Below are 26,586 nucleotides of genomic sequence, written 5' to 3'. Positions count from 1 at the left end.
TTTTTAAAAATAAGTGCCTAATGTCAGGCTCCTAAATCAATAGATAGGCATCTAAATATTAATTGAAGAGCTTTACTTCCAGAATAATTTTTGAAAACCTTAGACAAAGTATATTTTCAGATCCCAGCACTCCTATAAAGGAACAGGATTTTTTCTTTGTTATGCCCAAAATAAACACTTGTGTTATACTCTTATATGCATATGTACATAATATATTTCCAAGACTTCTTCATTAATATTCTACAGTCTGAATGCTAACAAACTTATGCTAACCATAGTTTTTCCTTAAGTGTTTTTACTTCTTCAGAATCATTGGGTGAGCATGCTGGAAGCTATAGGTATAGATGTACAAGGAGTACTGCACTTATTCCACATTGCAATCAGTTTCTTTGCAGATGATTCTATTATATATCCTGAAGCAAGGATTACCTCACACAGCAACATCTGCAAGTAATGCTTTCTGTCATCTCTAGTTGGCTAGGAGACTCCTTCCCATCCTTGTGGATGATGACCTGGCCTCGGTTATTTAAGCCTTTGTCACTTCTTGGTTGGATCACAGCAATACCATACACCTGGGCACAAAGATTTCTGCTCTTAGGACCCTCCTTCTGGTACACAATGCTGCATCATGTCTCTTCAGCAATACAGGCTACTCAGAACATTAAACATGTTTGCTGCTCTCTACACTGGCTTCCCACAGAACACTGAATCAAGGACTTGGTTCTTAACCAAGATGTCCCATTGCCTAGGCAATCTATAAGACTATGTGATGCTCTAGGACATACCGGTAGTGCCTTCTCTAACTTCTCTTCATCTTCCAGCATAGGAAGTTTACCCAGATCCTTTCTTAATACTCAGGATCTGACTAGTGACGGGGCTTTTTTAAAAACGCTTTTGTGGGTTTGGAAAACCTTCATCAATAAAATATTGGGAGCAGTCTGGGCTCTCAGCTTCCAGAGTGGAAGACTCGTAAGTCTCCTTTTCATTGGTAGTAAGGAGGAGCAGACAGGAAGCACATTGTTGTTTTTAGGCACTTTCTTTTTAAGCAATTAACTTGTACAGGCTCTCTGTATTATTTACTTAAATGTTTGTCTGCACTTTGTAATTATAGAATGAATTATCTCTGCAATTAGATAATATCTCCAATCCTCTTTCCCCCATCAGATATCGCCAGTCCAAGCACTGTCATCTGATTTTGGAAGGAGGCATCATTACATCAATTCAGTAAAGCCCTGCACCCCACAAAAGAGATTCAATTTGTCAGGTTAACCACTTCTGAGCAACCCAGAGTGGGATAAAGAAATGGCTGCAAAGTGCTATTCTGTTGTTAGGGGCCAGTCTCATTCTTACTCCCAATACTTGGAAAGGAACCCACCTCTACTGAGAGAAGGTCCTGAAAAAGATGACTGGCACAGTGAAGAGAGAAAGACCCCACTATGGTAAACTAAGGATTTCTTTCTTTTTATTTTTTTGGGGGCGGGGGGAAGGCGGATTTCAGGGAATAGAATAATGTGAATAAACATTCATTTCCATGATGGTCTTTTGTCAAGGCAGAAGAAATGCTGGAAGTTGCATAAACAGCAAGACGCGTAGCAGGGGAATGGGCCCAAACTATATAACTTCTAATAGCTTGCTGCCACCTGTCATTTGTGACTAAGGCCACGTTTACACTAGGAGCACTTTCCTGGCACAGGAATACCACTCTAATATACAAGCAAAGCACTCATTCCAGCCCTCACCAAATGAGATAAACTATACTGGTATAAGCTCAGTTGAGTCCTTATAACTATACTAAGGGTTTTTGCCAGCATAGCTATGTCCGTCAGGGATCACATCTTCATACCCCTCACCAACACAGGCATGCTGGCAGACTGTCATACATAGGGTAGACCTGGCCTAAGAGTGCAAGAGGAACTCCATGTTAGTGGGGAGTAAGGATTCTGACCCAAGAACAAATGAAGAGTGATTTGGTTCCACAAAATGTGAATATGGTAGAGAGTTAGGAGGCAGGAGAGGGAAAACATTTTCTTATGAATAAGGTAGAGAGCCAAAATACAAGGCATATTAAATAGATGGAACAAATTCTCTTCTGGCATAACATCGATGACTTTAGTGGAGTTATGCCAGTTGAGAATTTGGTACAGCTGAGAATTTGATACACACTGTCAGAGTCTACCCTCACTTGAAACTGGGCGGTTTCAAAGTGAGGACCCGCATGTCTTCCCCCACCCCAAAATCCTAGGGTAGGTCTTCCCTTCGGCTGCCACCACCCGGTCAATTCCGTGGGCCGGGACACCCCTGTTTCCCCCCTTGGGAACACAGATCAATTCACAGAGGAGGAACCTCCCCCCTCTTCCCTCTCTCCCCTGCTCCGGAGACAGAGGTGCCTGGATTCAAATGCCTTGAATCTCTACACACAGGGAAGCAGCCCACTTCCCCCTCCCCTTCCCCTGAATTTCCCCAAGTGAAGGAATTAACCAAGTCCAAAGAAAAGAAAAGAATTTATTAAAGAATAAAAAGAAAAATACAGAATCTCTATGAGCCCAAGCTGGACACTCATAGGGTATAACCTTATCAATCTCTGGAGAGAATCCCCTCTCCCCCTTTTCTCAGTAAAAGCAATATCAGCAAACAGGAATAAAGCATTTCCTTTAGCAAACACACAATTGCAAATGTAGAAATCAAATCATAAGACTAATTCACCTTTCTAATTAATACTCACTATTAATTAGTAGAAACTACTCCAGGAGAACTTGGAGACATGACTGTCTTCTGTTAAATCCAAAACCAGTTCTCACAAAGACAAAGGCTTCCCTCCACAGAGATTTGAAATTATCTCATCTCTGATTGGTCCTTTGGTCAGGTGGTCACCAGGTACTACATGTTAACCCTTTACAGGTAAAACAGACTTTAACCCTTAACTATCTGTTTATGACACGCCCCCCAAATCGCCAACAGTGGGAACTACTGGTGGTGATTTCCTCCTAGAACTGTAAAATAAACAGATAAACAAAACACATGCACTATTACATATACTACTAAGTATGTAAACACAAGATATTTGACACTGAAGAACACTTTGTATGCATTTGAGCGGACATACTTGGCATCGTCCTTGCCCATCCCCTCCCAGTGGAAGGAATGTTTTTGACCTGTTTTTGCTTTGTTGACCCCAGAATGCCCCCTGGGATGTTAGGGCCCAAGCTTAAGAGCTTGTCCCAGTACTTAGTTGGAACTACCAACTGTCTTTGAGGATGCTGGCCTTCCTGGTGTCCACCAGAAAGAATGTCCTTATATAAAAGTCCTTGTTTTACAACAAACTGGAATTGGGTAGAAGAGCTGAGAGGCGGTGGGTTGCTTCGTGCCGCCGCCCAAAGCTTTATTAAGGCTGTCATCGGCTTCCTGCTCAGTCTGGAACTGTTCCCTTGAGGCGGGAGACACCAGTTCCTCTGGGAGCGATGTAGGTGATGAGGTTGTTTTCATTGACTGTGGACCGCTCTCCGCTGGTGCACAAGGTGATATTTCAGGCTCTGGCTGAGCCTCTTGGGTAGAGTTGTCTGGTGCTTCTGCCAGTTTAGGCCCGTTGGCGCCCCCTGGCGGTGGAGTTGCAAGCGCTGGCGTCAGTGCTGGCGCTGGTTCTGCCGCTGGTTGCTTTTCCAGTTCCGGTCCTGGGACTGGATGTACTATGGCTGCTGTAGTTGTTGGCATGGGATCCGGTTCCACCACCTCTGTCTGGGTCTCTGGTAACACAGACAGGGTCCTGGTGGATGGCTCAGGAACAGGGTTGGGAGTGCCTGCTTGTTTGGCCTGGCCGCGGGTGACCACTCCCCCCCTCTTGGCCAGCTGCACATGGTTGGCCAAGTCTTCCCCCAGTAGCATGGGGATGGAATAATTGTTATAGACAGCAAAAGTCCACTTTTCTGACCAGTCCTTGTACTGGTCTTCAGGGATGCTGTACCCATGGCAGGTCCTTTTAACCTTTTTGAAGAAGGCCTTAGTGTGCTCACCTGCCATGTAGGTGGGAAATTTCTTGGGATGGGGAACAGTGCCTTCTGGTGCTGGCCACACCCCTCTGCAGTCAGTGAATTTTATGTGTGGCTTGCTGGTGTTGCTTTTTGGTGCTGGCCACACCCCTCTGCAGTCAGTGAATTTTATGTGTGGCTTGCTGGTGTTGCTTTTTGGTGCTGGCCACACCCCTTTGCAGTCAGGGAATTGGTTTCCCCAATTCCTAACCCTCTCTATTCCCGAGAGACTGAATAGAAAAGAAACAAAACCTTTTCATTTGCAAATGTGTAGTTGCTGTTTGCTGATATACTGAGAAGACCCAAAAAAACTGGTTTGTCCTGTTTCTAGCACTTGCTAAGTACCTCACAGTGGGGGTCCTTTCTAACAAGCCTCCTAGAAAAACTTGCACCTCTTTCCTAGCTGTTTTTAAGCAGACAGAAAGAAAAAAGGAGAAAAAAGAAAAGAAGAAGGAAAAAAATCCTTTTCTAACACAGCCTGTTAGAAACCTTATGCCTCAGCTAAACCCAGCTGAAAATCTGTTTCCAAAAAAACAATTTTCCTAATAAGCCCAGCTGACCGGCTGGTGCTACTTAGTACCTGCAGAAAAGTGTAGTAAATCCTCTCAGAGATTTGTATTCCCTGGCTCCAGAGGATTTGAAAAGACACAGGGAAAAAAAATCTGGCTGGAGGGTTTCTGTCTCCCCCCCCCCAAACCTATTTTCCCTGTTGGATGGGAATGTACTTTGTCGAGCACTTCCCCCCACCTTAGGAATCCTGAGTGATACCTGATATCACAAAGGAAGGACACACCTCTAGGGAAGAGTTTTTCCTCAACATAGCCAGCAGAGAAAAAAACTCCTCCTAACCCTGAAAACTGCTTGAAACTTGCCTTTTCCTCAAGCTGCCTGTCCAAGCAACAAGAACGAAAATATGCTTCCAACAAAGCCTGCTGGAAAACTAAATTGCCTCCAGCCAACCTGGCTGAAACTGTAAACTGCCTGTGCTCTGAGTTGCTGTACTCAGCAGCCCAGCTGAAAGGCTGCTGCTAACAATACCCCTGAGAAAAATCTGGTCTATTCCTCAGGGATTTGTGTTCTCCTGTCTTCTGATCCTTTCAAAAGACACAGGGAGAAAAAAAAACCTGGCTGGAGGGTTTCTGTCTCCCCCCCCAAACCTGTTTTTCCTGTTGGATGGGAATGAACTTTGGCGAGCCCTTCCCCCCACCTCAGGAATCCTGAGTGGTACCTTGTATCACAATGGACGCAAGTACCGCTCAAACTGCCTCAGAGTGCCTCTGGTAGAAAAGCCTTGCCTCTCTCTCTGGGTCCGAAACACCACTGCCACCATGTCAGAGTCTACCCTCACTTGAAACTGGGCGGTTTCAAAGTGAGGACCCGCATGTCTTCCCCCACCCCAAAATCCTAGGGTAGGTCTTCCCTTCGGCTGCCACCACCCGGTCAATTCCGTGGGCCGGGACACCCCTGTTTCCCCCCTTGGGAACACAGATCAATTCACAGAGGAGGAACCTCCCCCCTCTTCCCTCTCTCCCCTGCTCCGGAGACAGAGGTGCCTGGATTCAAATGCCTTGAATCTCTACACACAGGGAAGCAGCCCACTTCCCCCTCCCCTTCCCCTGAATTTCCCCAAGTGAAGGAATTAACCAAGTCCAAAGAAAAGAAAAGAATTTATTAAAGAATAAAAAGAAAAATACAGAATCTCTATGAGCCCAAGCTGGACACTCATAGGGTATAACCTTATCAATCTCTGGAGAGAATCCCCTCTCCCCCTTTTCTCAGTAAAAGCAATATCAGCAAACAGGAATAAAGCATTTCCTTTAGCAAACACACAATTGCAAATGTAGAAATCAAATCATAAGACTAATTCACCTTTCTAATTAATACTCACTATTAATTAGTAGAAACTACTCCAGGAGAACTTGGAGACATGACTGTCTTCTGTTAAATCCAAAACCAGTTCTCACAAAGACAAAGGCTTCCCTCCACAGAGATTTGAAATTATCTCATCTCTGATTGGTCCTTTGGTCAGGTGGTCACCAGGTACTACATGTTAACCCTTTACAGGTAAAACAGACTTTAACCCTTAACTATCTGTTTATGACACGCCCCCCAAATCGCCAACAGTGGGAACTACTGGTGGTGATTTCCTCCTAGAACTGTAAAATAAACAGATAAACAAAACACATGCACTATTACATATACTACTAAGTATGTAAACACAAGATATTTGACACTGAAGAACACTTTGTATGCATTTGAGCGGACATACTTGGCATCGTCCTTGCCCATCCCCTCCCAGTGGAAGGAATGTTTTTGACCTGTTTTTGCTTTGTTGACCCCAGAATGCCCCCTGGGATGTTAGGGCCCAAGCTTAAGAGCTTGTCCCAGTACTTAGTTGGAACTACCAACTGTCTTTGAGGATGCTGGCCTTCCTGGTGTCCACCAGAAAGAATGTCCTTATATAAAAGTCCTTGTTTTACAACAAACTGGAATTGGGTAGAAGAGCTGAGAGGCGGTGGGTTGCTTCGTGCCGCCGCCCAAAGCTTTATTAAGGCTGTCATCGGCTTCCTGCTCAGTCTGGAACTGTTCCCTTGAGGCGGGAGACACCAGTTCCTCTGGGAGCGATGTAGGTGATGAGGTTGTTTTCATTGACTGTGGACCGCTCTCCGCTGGTGCACAAGGTGATATTTCAGGCTCTGGCTGAGCCTCTTGGGTAGAGTTGTCTGGTGCTTCTGCCAGTTTAGGCCCGTTGGCGCCCCCTGGCGGTGGAGTTGCAAGCGCTGGCGTCAGTGCTGGCGCTGGTTCTGCCGCTGGTTGCTTTTCCAGTTCCGGTCCTGGGACTGGATGTACTATGGCTGCTGTAGTTGTTGGCATGGGATCCGGTTCCACCACCTCTGTCTGGGTCTCTGGTAACACAGACAGGGTCCTGGTGGATGGCTCAGGAACAGGGTTGGGAGTGCCTGCTTGTTTGGCCTGGCCGCGGGTGACCACTCCCCCCCTCTTGGCCAGCTGCACATGGTTGGCCAAGTCTTCCCCCAGTAGCATGGGGATGGAATAATTGTTATAGACAGCAAAAGTCCACTTTTCTGACCAGTCCTTGTACTGGTCTTCAGGGATGCTGTACCCATGGCAGGTCCTTTTAACCTTTTTGAAGAAGGCCTTAGTGTGCTCACCTGCCATGTAGGTGGGAAATTTCTTGGGATGGGGAACAGTGCCTTCTGGTGCTGGCCACACCCCTCTGCAGTCAGTGAATTTTATGTGTGGCTTGCTGGTGTTGCTTTTTGGTGCTGGCCACACCCCTCTGCAGTCAGTGAATTTTATGTGTGGCTTGCTGGTGTTGCTTTTTGGTGCTGGCCACACCCCTTTGCAGTCAGGGAATTGGTTTCCCCAATTCCTAACCCTCTCTATTCCCGAGAGACTGAATAGAAAAGAAACAAAACCTTTTCATTTGCAAATGTGTAGTTGCTGTTTGCTGATATACTGAGAAGACCCAAAAAAACTGGTTTGTCCTGTTTCTAGCACTTGCTAAGTACCTCACAGTGGGGGTCCTTTCTAACAAGCCTCCTAGAAAAACTTGCACCTCTTTCCTAGCTGTTTTTAAGCAGACAGAAAGAAAAAAGGAGAAAAAAGAAAAGAAGAAGGAAAAAAATCCTTTTCTAACACAGCCTGTTAGAAACCTTATGCCTCAGCTAAACCCAGCTGAAAATCTGTTTCCAAAAAAACAATTTTCCTAATAAGCCCAGCTGACCGGCTGGTGCTACTTAGTACCTGCAGAAAAGTGTAGTAAATCCTCTCAGAGATTTGTATTCCCTGGCTCCAGAGGATTTGAAAAGACACAGGGAAAAAAAATCTGGCTGGAGGGTTTCTGTCTCCCCCCGCCCAAACCTATTTTCCCTGTTGGATGGGAATGTACTTTGTCGAGCACTTCCCCCCACCTTAGGAATCCTGAGTGATACCTGATATCACAAAGGAAGGACACACCTCTAGGGAAGAGTTTTTCCTCAACATAGCCAGCAGAGAAAAAAACTCCTCCTAACCCTGAAAACTGCTTGAAACTTGCCTTTTCCTCAAGCTGCCTGTCCAAGCAACAAGAACGAAAATATGCTTCCAACAAAGCCTGCTGGAAAACTAAATTGCCTCCAGCCAACCTGGCTGAAACTGTAAACTGCCTGTGCTCTGAGTTGCTGTACTCAGCAGCCCAGCTGAAAGGCTGCTGCTAACAATACCCCTGAGAAAAATCTGGTCTATTCCTCAGGGATTTGTGTTCTCCTGTCTTCTGATCCTTTCAAAAGACACAGGGAGAAAAAAAAACCTGGCTGGAGGGTTTCTGTCTCCCCCCCCAAACCTGTTTTTCCTGTTGGATGGGAATGAACTTTGGCGAGCCCTTCCCCCCACCTCAGGAATCCTGAGTGGTACCTTGTATCACAATGGACGCAAGTACCGCTCAAACTGCCTCAGAGTGCCTCTGGTAGAAAAGCCTTGCCTCTCTCTCTGGGTCCGAAACACCACTGCCACCATGTCAGAGTCTACCCTCACTTGAAACTGGGCGGTTTCAAAGTGAGGACCCGCATGTCTTCCCCCACCCCAAAATCCTAGGGTAGGTCTTCCCTTCGGCTGCCACCACCCGGTCAATTCCGTGGGCCGGGACACCCCTGTTTCCCCCCTTGGGAACACAGATCAATTCACAGAGGAGGAACCTCCCCCTTCTTCCCTCTCTCCCCTGCTCCGGAGACAGAGGTGCCTGGATTCAAATGCCTTGAATCTCTACACACAGGGAAGCAGCCCACTTCCCCCTCCCCTTCCCCTGAATTTCCCCAAGTGAAGGAATTAACCAAGTCCAAAGAAAAGAAAAGAATTTATTAAAGAATAAAAAGAAAAATACAGAATCTCTATGAGCCCAAGCTGGACACTCATAGGGTATAACCTTATCAATCTCTGGAGAGAATCCCCTCTCCCCCTTTTCTCAGTAAAAGCAATATCAGCAAACAGGAATAAAGCATTTCCTTTAGCAAACACACAATTGCAAATGTAGAAATCAAATCATAAGACTAATTCACCTTTCTAATTAATACTCACTATTAATTAGTAGAAACTACTCCAGGAGAACTTGGAGACATGACTGTCTTCTGTTAAATCCAAAACCAGTTCTCACAAAGACAAAGGCTTCCCTCCACAGAGATTTGAAATTATCTCATCTCTGATTGGTCCTTTGGTCAGGTGGTCACCAGGTACTACATGTTAACCCTTTACAGGTAAAACAGACTTTAACCCTTAACTATCTGTTTATGACACACACACATATCAATCTCCTAGAAAAAAGGAAAATGTGAATGGCTTGTCAGAATTCCAGTGAGTGTATTTATGATAAGGCCATATTTTCTTGGAAAGAAAATCAGCTGAAATATTAAAATAACGACTTTGCACTACAGGATGTGCAATTCAAGTGTCTTTTCAGCAATTCTATGGTGTGGGAATGAATGCCCTATCAGAGGTATGACCTATCAGAGACTGGTGCACACTTTATAATTTTGAAGACTACATATCTGATTTAGTGAAAATTACATTAATTTGTAACTGCCCTCCTGAGGTACGTCTACACAGCAATTAAAGACCTGCAGCTGGTCCAGGTCAGCTGATTCAGGCTTATGGGACTGTAAAATTGCTGTGGACATGTTCGGGCCAGGTCCCAGGGTTTGCAGCCCAAGCTAGAAACTCTACAAAGCAATTTTTAGCCCTGCAGCCCAAGCCCCACAAACCCAAGTCAGCTGAACCACGGGTCTTTTATTGCAGTGTAGACGTACCCTTGGTGACTCAGCTACAAAGGCAAGTACTGTGTAACTAAATGCAAAGATATAAATGAAATCATGTTAAGTATTGTACCACCACTACATTTCAACATGTAGCTTTAAATTATGAACAGTTCTGATGCTGAATCACTGTTGAAAGCAAAGAAAAATGTGCACACAGCTGGCCCAAGTGACAGGTAACAGATGAATGAAAAACTCTGCTGTATGTTTTATTGCTGCCTGTCGCTGGAATTGCAGATAATAAAACACACCAGTCTCTTCAAATGCTAACTGGAAGTGTCAAAGTCAAAAGATATCAGTCATAGGCATAAAATCTACGCCTGCCACATTCTCAAAATAACAAAAACCAAAAGACACCACTCTATCATAAGCACAAACTATAGGAAAACAAATTTAAAAAAAAGATTGCTTCTTTCAATATGGTTTGAGTTCTCTAAAAATTGTAATAAGAAAAATAAAAACTAGAACATTTCTAAGGAAGGCATTATGAGAAGACAACATCCAAAATGTTAAAAATTAAGTTCCTAAAGTTAGATTCCTAAATTAATCTTTAAGGATTTAAAGAAGTGACTTGGCTTTGGGAAGTGCTGATCAACTTCCTTTTGGAGATGACGATGCTCAATACCTCCAGATATCAGATCACTTCTTTAGATGCATAAATATGGATTTAGGTTCAAAACTTTAGGCTCCCATATTTGAAAATTTTGGCCAGCATCTCTAGAAACAGAAATAAGGACAAGTAACGTGAACAGCTGTTCTGCCCTCATTCCCATACTTCCAAGTTTCATGGGTCTTTCTCATCTGTCTCATTAACTTCATGGAAAACAACAACCCATTTACACAAACCACATTTGAACCTCGATGTTTTCCCCTTTCTCTTGGCTTTTGTAGAAAAAGACAAGTTTTTCTAACTTTTATCTGCATGAAATATTGCCATGAATTAATAAAAAAGATATTTTCTTTGTAATTACAAAGGCCTCATTATTAAGAGATGTTACAATCTCCTTCTGAGTAAGCAAGAGTATAAACTCCACACAGCAGCTGTGCTGTTTAGATGAATCAACTTTAAATACACACACACAAAAGCTGCTCACTGCTTGGTGGAAACTCGACTTGCCTTGTGTTATCCCCTGGATAGAGGGGAGCTGCCATTCTATTCCCCACTATCCCTCTTCCTCCCTAGACAGGATAGACAGCTGCTCCAACTCAAGCAGTCTCTTGCCACTCCACTACGTTCATTTGCACCCATATTTCCTTCCCTTATCCCTCACAGTCTCCTACCCATCATATTCTCCTTCTCAGTCACCTCATTCCCTTGACACCTTTAACAATTTGGGCTTAATTTTTCTGTGCTTGCTGCCTGGCTCAGGCAAACATTTTTGGAAAGTTTCTGCTAAAATAGTTCAGCCATTCCTAAGAACAGTTAGAGATAAATACGTTGTTTTGCCCACATTAAAAAATTCTTACAACCGTGTTCTCAAGACCATTCTTTGGAGCAGAGACTTTGAGGGCAGAAGGGTGGAATTACTCTGGTGTTAAGGATGTGCCTTTTGCATGAAAATCCATCCAAATTTAGCCACAGCATAAGCCTCTGAAAAATCAGTGTTTGCATATGCTCAATAGAGGTTTGTTAGATGCTGGTAGCATTGTTCTCCAAAGATTCTGTCTGTGCTAAGCATGATCCATCCCCACAGTACAGCTCCCACATGCTGACTGGACCGAGCATATGCTGTTCCCACAAAGCAGCTGAGTATGCTTCATTCCAGAGCTGCAGGGGCTGAGCAGGACTCTTCCAGCAACTGCATCATCTGGACACCAGGAGCTGCTTAGACGCTAGGCATCAGAACTGAGCCCTGGTCTACACTACGAGTTTAGGTCGAATTTAGCAGTGTTAGATTGATTTAACCCTGCACTTGTCCACACAATGAAGCGTTATTTTCGATTTACAGGGCTGTTAAAATCGATTTCTGTACTCCTCCCCCGACGAGGGGATTAGCGCTGAAATCGACCTTGCCGGGTCAAATATGGGGTAGTGTGGACCCAATTCGACGGTATTGGCCTCTGGGAGCTATCCCACAGTGCTCCATTGTGACCGCTCTGGACAGCACTCTCAACTCAGATGCACTGGCCAGGTAGACAGGAAAAGGTCTGCGAACTTCTGAATCTCATTTCCTGTTTGGCCAGTGTGGTGATCTGCAGGTGAGTGCAGATCTCATCAGCAGAGGTGACCATGATGGAGTCCCAGAATCACAAAAGAGCCCCTGCATGGACCGAATGGGAGGTATGGGATCTGATCACTGTATGGGGAAACAAATTCGTGCTATCAGAACTCCATTCCAAAAGACAAAATACCCAAACATTTGAAAAAATCTCAAACGGCATGAAGGACAGAGGCTATAACAGGGACACGCAGCAGTGCTGCGTGCAATTTAAGGAGCTGAGGCAAGCTTACCAAAAAACCAGAGAGGCAAACGGCTGCTCCGCGTCACAGCTCAAGACATGCCACTTCTATGATGAGCTGCATGCCATTCTAGGTGGTGCAGTCACCACTACCCCACCCCTGTGCTTTGACTTGTCAATGGAGTAGCATGCAACAGGGATGTGGGTTTTGGGGATGAGGAAGATGATGATGAGGAGGTTGAAGATAGCTCACAGCAATGAAGCGGAGAAACCATTTTCCCCAACAGCCAGGAACTGTTTCTCACCCTGGACCTGGGGTCAGTACCCCCCAAACCCACCCAAGGCTGCCTCCTGGACCCGCCAGGCAGAGAAGGGACCTCTGGTGAGTGTACCTTTGTAAATATTAGACATGGTTTAAAAGCAAGTGTGTTTAATGATTAATTTGCCCTGGCATTCATGGCCAGTACAGCTACAGGATGGAGCTAGCGTGTCTGGGGATGGAGCGGAAATCCTCCAGGAACATCTCCATAAAGGTCTCCTGGATGTACTCCCAAAGCCTTTGCAAAAGGTTTCTGGGGAGGGCAGCCTTATTCCGTTCTCCATGGTAGGACACTTTACCACATCAAGCCAGTAGCATATAGTCTGGAATCACTGCAAAATAAAGCATGGCAGCGTATGGTCCCAGTGTTTGCTGGCATTCAAACAACATCCGTTCTTTATCTCTCTGTGTTATCCTCAGGAGAGTGATAACATTCCTGTCACCTGGTTGAAATAGGGTAATTTTATTAAGGGGACATTCAGAGGTGCCCATTCCTGCTGGGCTGTTTGCCTGTGACTGAACAGAAATGTTCCCGGCTGTTAGCCACGCGGTGCGGGGAGGGGTGAAGCGATCGTCCCAGAGAATTGTGTGTGTGTGTGTTGTGGGGGGGGAGGGGTAGTTGGGTTTGTGCTGCCCATTAACCCGAAAACCACAGCCCCTCCTCCTTTTAAACGGCCAACCCATTTTAAATGGCCAACCCAACGGCTGCTTGGTGTGGGAAATGAGGGCACTGCTGTTTAAAACCATTCCCACATGTTATGAAGGTTAAAGAAGCCAAAAGACTGTGTCTTACCAGGGCTGCTTGCAAGCCAAATTCTGTTGCCTGGCCCTGCATGAAAGATGTCTCACACCAAACTGGCATACCCTCAATAAGATGCAAAATGCGACCTTGTACCGAAAGCACATGTGCTATGTAATGTTAACAGCAAGGTTTACCGTGAAAGAGAGTCTACCCATTGTTCTCTAAAATGCATCTTTTTAACTACCACTCTCTCTTTTTTTCTCCACCAGCGGCAAATTTTTCAATGCTCACACTATCATCTCCTTCCCAGAGGCTAGCGAAGATTAGAAGGCAAAAAACCCACACTTGCGATGAAATGTTCTCTGAGCTCATGCAGTCCTCCCACACTGAAAAAGCCCAGCAGAATGCGTGGAGGCAGACAATGTCAGAGTCCAGGAAAGCACAATATGAATGCAAGGACAGGTGGCGGGCTGAAGATGATAGGTGGCATCAGCTTGGTGACAGAAGGCAAGAGGCAATGCTGAGACTACTGGAGGAACAAACTGATATGCTCTGGCGTATGGTTGAGGTTCAGGAAAGGCAGCTTGAGCACAGACGGCTGCTACAGCCCCGGTGTAACCAACCACCCTCCTCCCCAAGTTCCATAGCCTCCTCACCCAGACGCCCAAGAACGCGGTTGCGGGGCCTCTGGGCTCCCAACCACTCCACCCCAGAGGACTGCCCAAGCAACAGAAAGATGGCATTCAATAAGTTTTAAAGTGCAGTGTGGCTTGTCCTTCTCTCCTCCCCCACCCCACTCGGTGCTTCCCTCCTCCCCCACCCCTCCCGGGTTACCTTGGCAGTTATCCCCCTATTTGTGTGATGAATTAATAAAGAATGCATGAATGTGAAGCAACAATGACTTTATTGCCTCTGCAAGTGGTGATTGAAGGGGGGAGGGGAAGGTGGTTAGCTTACAAGGAAGTAGAGTGAAACAAGGGCGGGAGGGTCATCAAGGAGAAACAAACGGAACTTTCACACCGTAGCCTGGCCAGTCATGAACATGGTTTTCAAAGCTTCTCTGATGGGCACCGTGCACTCCTGTACTCTGCTAACCGCCCTGGAGTCTGGCTGTGCATAATCAGCAGCCAGGCGATTTGCCTCAACCTCCCACCCCGCCATAAACGTCTCCCCCTTACTCTCGCAGAGATTGTGGAGTGCACAGCAAGCGGTAATAACAATGGGAATATTGGTTTAACTGAGGTCTATCTGAGTCAGTAAACTGCGCCAGTGCGCTTTTAAACATCCAAATGCACATTCTACCACCATTCTGCACTTGCTCAGCCTATAGTTGAACAGCTCCTGACACTGTCCAGGGTGCCTGTGTACGGCTTCATGAGCCATGGCATTAAGGAGTAGGCTGGGTCCCCAAGGATAACTATAGGCATTTCAACATCCCCAACTGTTATTTTCTGGTCTGGGAAGAAAGTCCCTTCCTGCAGCTTTTGAAACAGACCAGAGTTCCTGATGATGCAAGCGTCATGTACCTTTCCCAGCCATCCCATGTTGATGTCAGTGAAATGTCCCTTGTGATCCACCAGTGCTTGCAGCACCATTGAAAAGTACCCCTTTCAGTTTATGTACTCGCTGGCTTGGTGCTCCAGTGCCAAGATAGGGATATTGATTCTGTCTATCGCCCCACCACAGTTAGGGAATCCCATTGCAGCAAAGCCATCCACTATGACCTGCACATTTCCCAGAGTCACTACCCTTGATAGCAGCAGCTCTTTGATTGTGTTGGCTACTTGGATCACAGCAGCCCCTACAGTAGATTTGCCCACTCCAAACTGATGCCCAACTGACTGGTAGCTGTCTGGTATTGCAACCTTCCAGAGGGCTATCGCCACTCGCTTGTGAACTGTGAGGGCTGCTCTCATCTTGGTATTCTTGCGCTTCAGGGCAGGGGAAAGCAAGTCACAAAGTTCCAAGAAAGTGTTCTTATGCATGTGAAAGTTTTGCAGCCACTGGGAATCATCCCAGACATGCAACACTATGTGGTCTCACCAGTCTGTGCTTGTTTCCCGGGCCCAGAATCGGCGTTCCATGGCATGAACCTGCCCCATTAACACCATGATATCCACACTGCCCGCACTTTGAGATAAGTCCACATTGCCGGGGCCCGTACTTTGAGAGAAGTATGTGTCCATGTCCTGACCACTCTCATCACCACGCTACCGTCGCATCCTCGGCTGGTTTTGCTTTTGCAGGTTCTGGTTCTGCATAAACTGCAGGATAATGCACGTGGTGTTTACAGTGCTCATAATTGTGGCGGTGATCTGAGTGGGCTCCATGCTTGCTGTGCTATGGCATCTGCGCTGAAAACAGGCGCGAAACGATTGTCTGCTGTTGCTCTGACAGAGGGAGGGGCAACTGATGACATGGCTTACAGGGTTATCACACTGAATGGCCCCCTCAAGGATTGAACTCAAAAACCCTGGGTTTAGCAGGCCAATGCTCAAACCACTGAGCTATCCCTCCCCTCACTATTCACAGAGGGAGGGAGGAAGGGAGGGGGGTGAGCAAATGAATACAAAACAAATCTGGTCTCTTGTTTTGATCCACTCCATCTCTCTTATACATCTTAGGCTGGCAGCAGACGGTGCAGTACGACTGCTAGCCACTGTCGTTTCTCAGCTGCTCACCAGAAGATGGTGCAGTACGACTGCTAGCCATCCTCATCTCCTGGCTGCTTGCCAGAAGACGGTGCAGTATGACTGCTGGCCATCGTCGTCTCTCATTTATGTCCAGGCGCCCCCGACCGACCTCACCGAGGCCAGCCAGGAGCACACATCTGCCCAGGTGCCCCCAACCAACCTCACCAAGGTCGGCTAAAAGAGCACCCAGGAGACGATGACGGCGGCTACCAATTGTAATGCACCGTCTGCTGCCAAAAGGCAATGAGCTGCTGCTGTGTAGCAATGCAGTACCATGTCTGGCAGCACCCAGGAGACACAGGGTGACGGTGAGCTGAGCGGGCTCCATGCTTGCTGTGGTATGTCATCTGCACAGGTAACCCAGGAAAAAAGGTGAGAAACGATTTTTTGCCATTGCTTTCATGGGGTGGGATGGCGTGGCTGACGACATTTACCCAGAACCACCAGCGACAATGTTTTTGCCCCATCAGGCATTGGGAGCTCAACCCAGAATTCCTGCAGCAGAGACTGCGGGAACTGTGGGATAGCTACCTACAGTGTAATGCTCCGGAAGTCGACACTAGCCTCGATACTGTGGACACACTCCGCCGACTTAATGATCTTAAGCGGGGACACACACAATCGCCTGTATAAAATCGATGTCTAAAAAATCAACTACTATAAATTCAACCTAATTTCGTAGTGTAGACATACTGTGAGAATAGAGAAACCATCTCTTATGTACTCCTAGTACATGCCCCTTCCTCTGCCACCTTAGGGGAAGAGAAAACAGCCTTTCTTGAATACCAAGGGGCAAGGAATGGGAAGGAGGAGGACAGGAATAGGGTAGGAGGTGTAGACTGTGGGAGAATACAAACAGAGAAGAAAGTGACACACCTGGGGACATGTGGGAGTGACACTAGAGGAGAAGAGTAGAAGAGGGCAGGCTGGAAGATGATAGCCTACTATTGCTATCAGTAATCCTTAAATCAAGTGATAGATGTCTATGCTGTGGATCTAAAAAACTTCAATCCTGCAGATGACCTGTGCCAGGGTCAACATGGTTCCACATGATGGAATTTCTATTTTTTTCAGTTTGCTTTTTAAATTTTTTTAGGCGATTACATTCATAAAATGTTAAAAGAACATTATGTTTTCAAATTCAAGCACTCAAAAGTTAAGAAATACCAGACTTAAAGTTGTCTGTGCAACCTTAATTCAGCCTTCTCTTGTGCATATACATTATGATACAATATTTATTTAATTACTTGATCACACACTATTTTTTCCACAGGATCCCTGCCTCATTCAGTGCACAGGATGGTGCTCAGCACTGTGTAATTAAGGAGGCTTCTGTCTGCAAGACCTTGCCTCAGTTGTTGCTGAAGTTGAAAGGTGCACAGTGAACAAGGCAGGGGATTGCAGGTAGAGAAAAAATGGTCTTATGACTTAGGCAACTGAACGACAAACTGGAGAACTGGATTCGGCCCCTGAATTTACCACAAAAATTCTATTTTATGCTAGGCAATCACTTACCTCAATCTTTTCAGGAGTAGTCACTGTGTGTGTTCCTCATTTTCTATGTGACCAACTTGAGACAGTTAGGGCTTGATTTGAAGAAGTGCTGAATATACTATGCTTGGAACTAAGAGGTATGAAAATGCTAAGTAAAATCAAGCCCTACGTGTCTTAAGATGGACACCCAAAATTAGTGGGCACTTGAAAATTTTGGCCTTAACCTCTGTGTCCCAGATCTTTATCTGTAAAATAGGGATAATGCCACCACATAATTCACAGAAGAACTGTAAAGATTAATTAATTGTTTGTGAAACAATCAGATACTATGTGCATCCTTAATATAGGTGTTTCCTACCTTCTGTTTGACACTGCAGTGCAGAGTTTTTTAATGTAATTTCTATTCAAAAGAAAGGCATAATCTTCTTTCATATATATCCTAGGTTCAAAGATCCCATATCATTATCACCTCTTCCAAAACTGGACAGACATGTCAGTGCTAGAGCCTTGCAGCCCTGACAAAACAGCTCTACAGCATGAATCACTGTCGTTCTACATGTGGATTCAGCATTTCCCAATCTCTTCTTTTAGGGCACATTAAAAGGGAGAAAAAGAGCTGTTCCAAGAGATTTTGTATTGACTCCCCCACAAATAAAGAGACTCTACATTACATGATACATCATAATCAGGTAATTTGTACCTCTGCTATAACAGAAGAACAATGGTCTCAAGAAAAGTTGTTGACTTGCAAAATCATGAACCACTTCAGAGGTGGTTATTTTAACTACTGTTTTCCAAGATGTGATGGCATACGTTCAGACACTACACTACTGAAAATCAATACTATTTATATTTAAGGCATTCTTAAAATTTTGTACAAGAAAAAAATGTCATTTTGGTCATAACTTTTTTCTCACTGCATTTATAGGATTATACTGAATGTATCTGTACTTTTACTAGCTATCCAATTGGAATTAATTTCTCCCATTATTCTGTAAGGGCAGAAGAAATAAAATGACCCAATTTAGTACGCTGTATGGATGAAAAACTAAAAAAACCACACCGCAGATTTTTTTTTTCATTTCTACATTACAAGTTAAATTTTTCAGCTCCTGGCTTTTTTCTAAAGACTTGCAAGTTATCTCTCTCCACACTAAATCATAGTAGAACAGTAGAGATGAAAATAACAACTCTAACAGTAATTTGTATCCTGTTTAAATGGTGTTGGAGGAAGGTATAGCACATCTCTGTGGTTGCTACTACTGTGACATGAGAATATTGTTAACAAAAGGGTTTGAGGAAAACTAGGACTGGTTTGGCTTTAGAGAGTTGTTAATCTCTCATTATCTCTTAACATAGTGGAACTGTAAAGTCTCTTCTCCAAATACATCAATACAACACGCCACAAAATATGCAGTTTGTAAAAACCTATTTTAATAGCAGGTAGGTGTTACAGTGGACTCCGGCAGATCAAAGCAAGTTCGGATAACACGGTTTCACCTATAAGGCAGTAAGTTTTTTGGCTCTCGAGGACAGCATTATATTGGGGTAGAGGCGTATTTTGTTTGAAAATGAAAAACTGAATTTTTTTGAGAAAACAAGGCCACTTTCCATACACACAAAATTTGAAAGTCAAAAACCAAAATATTTTTGAGAAAGAAAGAAAGAAAGAAAGAAAGAAAGAAAGAAAGAAAGAAAGAAAGAAAGAAAGAAAGAAAGAAAGAAAGAAAGAAAGAAAGAAAGAAAGAAAGAAAGAAAGAAAGAAAGAAAGAAAGAAAAAAAGAAAGAAAAAGAATTTTTTGACCTGCCCTAGCTTCAATCTATTTCTCTGTGGAGAAATGAGTACATCACAAAAACCACCACCACAATTGGTACACTAGCTGATAGTCTCATCAGAGACCAAAGAGAGCAAGGAGAGTAAATGCTTTAGTGATATATAGTCCTCCTGTATTGTAGTTGCTTTTTTAGATAACTAGTAGAGTACCCGAGTCTCCATTTAAATACAACAAAGACAATTCCATAATCATCACAGCAGTTCACTCAAACAAAAAAGAAAGGCAGATAAAGATAGCTACTTCAAATGCAAAATAATAATATGCACAAATAAGCAGAATTAACAAAAAACCCACACCAAAAATAATTTTAAAGTATTAAATGACTTTATAGTTTCCTTGAAAATAAACTAATTAAGAAACTAGACAGTAATTTTATAAGGACAAGCAAATCACCTCAAGAAGTGCCTTCAACCACTATGCACAAATATTTGGAAGATCTGTTTACACCTTACATTTAAATCACTACAAAACAACTTCTATGAGTATCCATATACTAAGTGATGAACACTCTGTCTCAAGTGAGATTGCTTGGATATACCAAGAAGAATGTAGATATTTAAGACCTTATGAAACATATATGTAAAACATTTCATTAGGGAAATAATGACATATGCATCTGAAAATCTTCAGGTGATTTTTTGGTTTGTTTTAAGAGTCCCTAAAACATTTTTTGGAGGGAGAGCATTGTGTCACAGTAATAACTGAACCAATATCCAAATATTATTTTCTATTCCACCTATCTAGTGTAGATTGTCTTACACTGCTGTCATAATGGAATCACTGTGAGGCTAGTCCTAGCCAACATTTTTCCAACTGATTTTTCTGGATGTTTTTGTTCAGTCCAACATCTGACCCCAAATGTATTTTTTCATTTAAAGTTATTTCCACTTCATTAACACAATTCTTTACTTTCAAGCTTTTTTGTTAGTGCCAAAGACAAAATTCAGACTTAAAAAATTCAAATGACGTGCATCCAAATCAGATTTGTATTGTTCCTTCTCAAGATACCTATTTACATGAAATCTCTTATAGTTTCTCAGCTTCTAGAAAATGCAGATGCCACTGCACATCAAGCCTATGTTTGCCTCTTTGCACAGACAGTCCAAAACAGTTTTCTTGATCTGTTTCAACTTGAAATGTTGTCAATATATGGATTGTCTTGCTTTCTAATTCAGTGAAAAATCTAGTTTTCCATTAGTCTGTACCTTTCTAATTTTCAATACAGCTTTACTAAATGTAATTATTAAAGGCAGATTCAAGAAAGCAATTACTGAACTACTGGTTTGTATCTCTGAAGTCTTAATAAAGAAAAAGAAGTTGTAGTGACAGAAACAGTGCAATTTTTTTAAACTAGAGCAGGTGACTATATATATCTCAGATATATAAAAAGAGAAATACACCACGAAGTGGTGTGGAATAGAAGAGTAACCAGCATGTATTTGGGATGGCCACATCACTGACAAGTGGCCGCACACACCCTCCCAAACAAGTGTTAATCTATACCACACCTCAATGTATTCAGTATATGCCACTGTTTACTTTAGATACAGTCCTAAAGACATGTTTAAACAAATAATATTTTAATAGGACTGGGACTTTGGGGGGAAGAAGTGGCGTGTTTTGTTTGGAGATGTCTGGTAGGGTATTTTGGGGAGCTGGAATATTTTATGAGAACATGAACTGTGAGATATCTGATCTTCACTTGTCACTGATTCATAGGCAAATACTGGGCCTCAGACCAATGTAACTGGGAGGAAAATTCCACAGGAAACACTTCTCTGGCAAAAAGTAGCCTGCACTACAGGCAAGCAAAAGAAGTTACAACTCAGCCCCTGTACCAGCTACAGTGCCCCTCACACCTGACCTGGAGTGCAGCTTGGCAGGACAATCATGTTCAGATTATGGAATTTGTGTATTTAGCCTTAAAAAGAAACCTGTGAGTGAAATCCTGGCCACACTGAAGTCAATGGCAAAACTCACATTGACTTCAGTAAGGCAAGGATTTCACTCTAGATGTTTAGGGATGGTTTCCCTAAACATACTTTATCATAATTTAAATATTTTTTGGATGCCGAATTGTTGTAGCCATGTTGGTCCCAGGATTTAGGGAGACCAGGTGGGTGAGGCAATATTTTTCATTGTACAAACTTCTGTTCGTGAGACAGACAAGCTTTCGAGCTTCCCTTCTCTTCATGTGTCATTATATAATGCCTGCATCTGTAACTTTCACTCCATGCATCTGAGGAAGTGAGGTTTTTTTACCCACGAAAGCTTATGCCCAAATAAATCCGTTAGCCTTTAAGGTGCCACCGGACTCCTTGTTATTTTTGTGGACACAGACTAACACGGCTACCCCTTGATACTTTCAAGCTTAGCCACCTTGTATATGTCAAATAATTTGTCAGTTTATTTATTGAGAGAACTCTATCTTATTTGCAAACGAATAGTAGCACTATCTGTCAGATGTTGTGTCAGTGACCCACTAACTGGAAAGCAATTTTCTGATTTTAAAGAAGTCTCTACTTTTACATTTTCCATTGAGGTTCTTTTTATCTATCATAAAACATACCCATGTTTTTCAGTCTCACCTGTCCCCAAACAGTAAATGAATTTGAATCTGAAAAGTATAGGTGTCATTACTTAGTTAAAATATAGATTTAAAGCACTAATCTAGTTTCTGTAGCACACAACTAATTAATAATATTATTAACAGTAGATAAATGTTGACCAGGTGCTTGTCACCGTACAAGACAAAGATAAAAGTAGTAGCTTCCTGAAGAACTCACCATCTAAAGAGAGATGCAGATAAGACCAGATGCACAGGGAAATGGAGAAAGTGATTAATTTGGCACATTTTGAATGGGTTGTTTTTGTGTATTTTCATCCCTCGTCTCTTAAAAGTTGCAGTGGAGAAGGTGAGGGGTAGGGTGTGTGGGCCATGAGTAAGATGTGAGTAGATGCTGAATACCTGTTGCACTGACAGCCTAATCCAAATCCCACTGAAGTCAATAGAAGTCTTGACTTCAATGGGTTTTGAATCACGCTCTGGGATTGGCAGGTCAGTTCCATTAATGGGGTCAGCACAAAGAATGGCCTGAAAAGTACAAAGTATTGAACAATGTCCACATGATAGATACATAAAGATCTTAAATAAATAAACAAATAAAAAGTACCCTTTAAAAGACAAGTGGTCCTTAAAAAAATAATATACTTACTGTGGCTGTTCTGATGGATTATTATTTATTTTTATATTAAGGTAGTGTTTAGAAGTCTAAACCAACAATGGAGCTCATTGTGATAAGCACTGTACAAGCACAAAGTAATAGAGTCCCCGCTCCAAAGAGTTTACACATTAAATAGATAAAGGAGGGGAAAACGGAGAGGTGACTGGACTAAGGTGACACAGCAGGTCAGTGGCAGGGCTGGGAACACAGCACAGGTTTTCTGATTCCTAATCCAGTTTTCTCTCTTCTCAACATGACTAGATTATTAAAACAAAGGATTTTAACATTCTAAATGTTATTTTCCAATTTATGTTTACTTTTTTCCTTTAGACAACTGTACAGTGAAACTAGACCTCTTTAGTCAGGTTCATTTTTTGTTTTGAGTCGAATTTTTCCTTTTTCCAATCTAACACAATGTTATAAGGATAAAGATAGGTTTCAAGCACTGCAAAGGAATGATTAAATCCACACCTCTATCCAAAACAACAAACAAAATCATGACAATATTATTAGAACTGTTTACATGAAATTTATCTAGATTAAACCACCCATTCCAAGACAAACCCCAGCAACTTAATCTGGGACCGGTACTGTAGTGTTTCTGTAAGGACAAGAAGAGCCTTTCTGTTCCACAATGGAATGCCTGCCATCGACCACCTATAAATCCAGTCCTGAAATCTGCTGAATATCCTCAGTTCCCACCAACATCCATGACAGCTGAAGGCACTCAGCACTTTGCAATATCAAGTCCAACCAAATAAAAACAATTTTACCCAAGTGAAAGTTACATATTTCATTTAGCGTTCACAGTTGCTGAAAAGCAAATATTCTTCCTGCTACTCTTGTTTATCACATGCATTTGTGAGCTTTGACAGTTACTAGTTTTAAACAATTTTACAAGGTTTAAAAAATACCACACACTGAGTTTGATCTCACGATTAATTATTAAACAAATAAGTCCAGCAGTACTTTGAAAGAGTATACCAGAATGGCATGTTGGCTCATAATATTGATCCATATTGGGTATACTGCCCAGGATAATATTTAAGTATTCATCAGATTTGTGTGAAAGATAGCAGCAAACAGGATATTCAGTTTAATATTAAAAAGGGTGGGGAAAGGTGTAGTATTGAAGGTCATCTTACAACCAAACTTGCTTGAACTAAAGGGAAACTAATTTTAGAGAGTTTTATGGGGGTCTTTTGTTCTGTACTGGTTGTCTCCATATATACTGCTTTTATATGTTATGTTTTCATGAGTTTATCTCTCCCATAAAATTCACTTTTTTGGATAATCCTCAATATAAAAGTTTTCAGTTCAGCAGGAGTTTCCCCCAAGTGCTTAACCACAAGTCTTAAATTAAATCAATTCAACTATTTTTAAGTTGGGGGAAAAAAACAGCAAAAATATTTCCTGGTTTTACACACTTTTTTTTTTCTCCTCCAATATTCAGACTAACTACATCGATTATTTTCGTATCTTCCCCCTCAATGATAATTTGAAGAGATAAAAAAATTAGTTTAACACACAAAGGTCACTATGCTGCCAAAATACAAAAACTATCTTTCTCTGCCTTTTTCAATGTCTATTCTGTATTGTGTACGGGCTATGATCATTTTACTGCAGGTTTACAGAAGATGAAAAAAAAAGTCTCGTCTGTAGCACTATCAGATCATTTATACACAGCACACATCAGCTGTCATTTCTGTCCATTCCACTGGTTTTCCCCCTCCTCCCTTCCCTGCTTAATCTGGGTGAGCTGTCAAGTTTCTAGTTTCTGACGTGTATTTACATCACTCAATGACATCTGACAGTAGTGAAAGGCCACAGAAAACTGCTTATTGATCAGAGCAAAACTAGTTGACGGAACAGATGAGGTTGTATCAAAGAAATGCAGCCACACTCAGGTGATGACATTTTGTTCCCCTGTACACGAGTGCTTAATGGAATACAACTTCATTATATCATGCCACTAGTGCTTAAGGCATTGCACAGATTTCATGACTTTTTTGTCTACGTGGTGATGAGGACAATCTATTTGTACTGGTATCAACGTATTACTAACCCGATTTGCTCATGAATACTTGCAAACTACCAGCCAGTGTGTCCTGATGAATGTACCAAGAGACACTGAAGTCTCAATCTTGCCAAAATCTAATTGAGTTGACCTTTTAAAAAAAATAGAATTACCATTTAATGACCAACGGCTACTCAGGAGGGTTCCTTTAGAACTTCTGTAGTAAAGACGTTTTAAAAGGCCATTTTTATGCTTGAGACTGGTGGTGATAACTGATCAGTAGTATATCAGAGGTTATTATATTATTCCATAAGAGTCCCTCAAACATTGTTGATTTAAATGCAAAATTGTTATTTGGTACAGGGTCCCAACATAAACTGTCCTATATCTGTTCCTAAATTTTCTTCTTTATAACTTTTGATTATTTTAGCATGAAGACAATTATGTAAATGTATATTAGTTTTCACCACAAATAGAAACCTGTAATTATGTATACGCAAACAATTACAGGTTATTTGCATAATAAGTAGTTAAGGTACTACAAAGAAGTAGTTGCTTATGTTCATAATCTAATTGTAATGGACTGGGAGCATCCTGTCTTTTGGAAACAAAGCCAGCAGTGGTGGATTAGCCACTGAACCAACAGGGCCCATGCCTAGCGGCTCTGGCCAATTGGGGAACCACAGAAAAATGGGCACCTCTGTGCTCGACCCACTCCACCCGCCCGGCGCTCCAGCTGGCAGTGTGCTCCAGCCAGGCAAGCCCCCGGGCCCCGACTCTGCTCCCCAGCAGGAGTGTCGGGTGGGTGAGCGGGGCAAGCCCCCACGCCCTGACCCTACTTCCCCGGCAGGCACACCGGGAGAGGGAAGGAGGGGACTGAAGGTGGAAGGGGTGGGCAGGGGTCCCCACTTGCTCTGGCCCCGGGGCCCACAAAGCCCTAACCGGCCCCTGTTAACTCAGGATCTTGAAACTTCCTACAGAACATCAAGAACACTGTTGACTGTGTAAGAGGTGCCAACGTTTCATCTAAGGTCTCATGTCTCATTAGATCCCATACTCAGCAGGGATGAACATGATCATTATTTGAAAGTAGAAAAATAAAGTTGCAGCTGTTAATACCTGGATCACTTCTGACTACTGATAACCATCTATTACCCACCTCTTCCCAAGTTAAGTTGAAAGTTCAGGCTACCCGCTTGTAAGCAAGAACAGTTTTCAGACTCGGAATTAAGATCTCTGGCCCTCCAAATGTTCAGAGGATTCTTTACATTTAGGCGAGGCAGAAGACTCAGCTTTCAGAGAAGGCTTCTACTAAACCTTGGTCTAAACCTCCAGGGAGAGACCAGATGTTCAGTAGAAGTTACTGTGTCTGAGTCGTACACATCCAGAAAGATGGAACCTCAAGAATATCAATGAGAGGCAACTAAAGTCTCTTAAAACAACTAGAACACATCTCTCTACTTTTTCTCTCACTGGGAAGAACTCAGACCTTCCTTATATAACAGTACAGAATAAGCAGGGAGAACATCGAGAATATGGGTGAGACAGTCTGGCACCACAGTAGCTGCTAACAACCAAAAGGAGCACTTGTAGGAAGAATCATGCTCAGTTTCTTGAGCCCTCAATGCAAACAGAATCTTCAGAATCTTAGGAGAATTTCACTGCCTGCCTCCAAACAAACTGGATTAAGCACACGCAAAGTGTGATTTTCAGTCTTACAGCTTCAGAGATGAAATTTGGGTCCGTTTTCACAGGGGCAGCAAAACATGTTTCTCATCCAACACAACTCCCATTCCAAATTTCAACTCCCTGCTCCAAAGCACAAAGATGCTTCTCAACAAAATGGTTGTCACAATTTTTAACAGTAGCAAAAACAATGTTTTTCTCTAACCTTTTTCTTAGATTTCAGAGTGGTAGCCGTGTTAGTCTGTATCAGCAAAAACGATGAGTCCTTGTGGCACCTTAAAGACTATCAAATTTATTTGGGCATAAGCTTTTGTGGGCTAGAGCCCACTTCATCAGATGCATGAAGT

The 26,586-nt window shown here is 43.0% G+C and overlaps 1 protein-coding gene across 3 annotated transcripts in view; it reads right to left on the bottom strand.

Moving 5' to 3' along the window:
* The window catches only part of SNX24 (sorting nexin 24), a 136,763-nt gene that overhangs the window by 74,067 nt on the left and 36,110 nt on the right, over positions 1 to 26,586 (bottom strand). The window lies entirely within an intron of this gene.

This window comes from Mauremys mutica, chromosome 6, assembly GCF_020497125.1.
Source record: "Mauremys mutica isolate MM-2020 ecotype Southern chromosome 6, ASM2049712v1, whole genome shotgun sequence".
Taxonomy (NCBI): domain Eukaryota; kingdom Metazoa; phylum Chordata; order Testudines; family Geoemydidae; genus Mauremys; species Mauremys mutica.
The sequence above is the reverse complement of the archived record's forward strand: the minus strand, read 5'-3'. Positions and strand labels throughout refer to the sequence as shown.